This window comes from Cupressus sempervirens, chromosome 7 (genome assembly GCF_028749045.1).
Source record: "Cupressus sempervirens isolate cs-2001-9-10 chromosome 7, ASM2874904v1, whole genome shotgun sequence".
Lineage (NCBI taxonomy): Eukaryota > Viridiplantae > Streptophyta > Pinopsida > Cupressales > Cupressaceae > Cupressus > Cupressus sempervirens.
Genome location: NC_143124.1, coordinates 697,802,516 through 697,805,134, shown reverse-complemented (window position 1 = coordinate 697,805,134; position 2,619 = coordinate 697,802,516).

Sequence of the window (2,619 nt, the reverse complement as noted above, 5' to 3'; positions counted from 1 at the left end):
TAATGCAGATGATAGAATAACATAGACGACAAAACTCATAGACGAAAAAACTAAAACTTGCCAAAAAATTGCAGACAACAAAACTAAACTCGCTAGAAAATCACAAATGACAAAATTAAAACTTGCCGAAAAATCACAGACGACAAAACTAAAACTTGTCGAAAAATCGTAGATGCCAAAAAAATGAGTCGCTGGGAGAATGCAGACAATAGTATATAATGGAGATGACATTTTAGAGGCGGAGATGCTAGTTTATAAAAAGATTGATTTTTCAGCCACCCACAATGTAGACGACATAACAAGTTAAATTGCGAAGACGATAGTTTAATAGACATAGACGACAAAATGTTGGAGATGACAATTTAGTAGGCATAGACGCTAAAACTTGGGTCCAATGCCAAGAAAAAAGTGGGGTCAAAATAACAAGGGTGGAGACACCAATCTGCGCTGATACTAGTTTGTGTAGACGCTAATCTGCGGAGACGACGAAATGCAGACAACATTGCATGTTGTGCAGATGATAATGTGCAGATTTTGATGAGTTATGAATTTTTGATGAATTTTTGAAGGGAAAACAAGGATGTGGGTCCCATCGGGCATGCCAAAAATGTATACTAGAGAATTTGACCTATTGGGAGCAAGAGCAAACAAACAAACATTAGTTGCACATGGATATTAAGATATTCAAAACAAGATGCAACACAATTAATATAATGCTTGAGTTTTGTAACTCAAAGCAACCAATAAATCAAGTCATCAAGAAACTTCAAATAGCTCAACAAAGGCACCCATGAGAGGCCTTATTGGTGTGTTTAGATTGGAAGGATGTTGGTGTGCTCTCCCCAAACACAACTATGGTGAATCTCTTGATGTGAAAATGCAAGTGTGATAATGAAACTATGCTATATGAAATAAAGAACACCTCAAACAATGGCTATAGAGGAAGCCATGTTTAAGAGCATTCAAGTGGATGTGGAGATGAAATGCAATAAAGAAACTAAGCTAATGTGCAAACTAAGCTAATATGCAAGTGAAATAAAGATGTAAATGCATGAACAAGCTAATCTAACAATGTAAATGCAATGAACTATCAACTACCAAAGGTTAGTATGTAACATGAAAATCACTATGAAAGCTCTAAACTCAAACTAACATGATAACAATGAAAATGAGGGAGATGAAAATGCTTGAGACAAGGGCTCTATTTATAGGCTTGAGAGAGGCCTTGGTGAGGTGGAATATATGTGGCATCCACATAGGTGCCACATGAGAAACATGTAAGCAAGCCATGCAAGTGGTCAACATTCAAAGTTTGCTCACACGTGTGAGAAAACTTAAAAAGATGAGTGGAGGACAAAGTTGTAAGAGGTGTGAGAAGTGTGAGGGGTGTGGGAAGTGCGAATGTTCCTCACACGTGTGAGCACACACTTAGGCTTAAGAGGAGGTTTAATAAGGTGATTAAGGTAAAGTAAGTGGGATTACATAGTGGGTAGGCTTAGAAGGATGAAAGTGATGGGTGAGGACTAGGTTTTAGGCTAGGTTTAATATTAAATTAAATAGGATTTAATTTAATCATAGGTTTAGAGAATTTAATGGAGATGAAGGGATTAAATAAATAAGATTTATTTAAAAGGGGATTTATGGAGGATCATGCATTAAATAAATTTAATACATTAGAGATGGAAGTATTTAAATTAAATTTAAATACATTAGGAAAGTGAATCTATTTAATTAAATAAATTTAATTAAATACGTAGAAGAATATGACAAATATAATTAATAGTAAATAATTAACTATAATGTCAAAGGAAATATTAAATGAATTAATATAGTGTTTAGGACAATTTTAAGTGTCTACACCTGTCTTCATCGTGTTTGTTGAATGTTTTTCTGAAGGATTCTTGTGATGAATGTTCTTAGTAATATGCATTCCTAGTATGAATATTTAATCTTTAGTTTATTGGGAAGATCAAAAGATCAGTATAACCCTCTTTCGATAGATTAAAGAAATGAGAAATTAATTGGGAGAGGTTTGAATGAATATGAAAATTCTTCTTATAAAAAAATAATAATAATTGGGGGTTCACAATAATTTTCCATCAGAATAATGATGGGAATTTGATTAAAATATATTTTTAAAAGAAAGTTGTTTTAATGGGTTATGTATGTACAAAGTTTCATAAAATAAATTACTATAAAAAAATTATATAAAAAAATGTTAAATGAAAAATGTTTTAAAAAAATTATTTATTGTAAAAAAATATATATTAAATTGGGTGGGAGGGTGGAATAACCACACCCCACCCCCTGCCATTGGTAGTCGTGCGACTACTATCGCAGACTGTGGCAGTAGGCATGCCACGGTCGATCCATTAAAGTGAAGACCGTCGGCTTAATAGATTATAATATGTGTTAAAAAAAATTGAAATTTGGTTTTTATTTTATTAAATTTTAATTTATTTAATTTTAATTTTAATATTATTTATTATTAATTTCAAATATTATTTATTAAATAAAATTTTAATAATTGAATTTAATCATTAATAATTTATTATAATATAGTTTATATATATATATAATTAAATTAAATTCATTTTAATTATACACATATATTTAAAT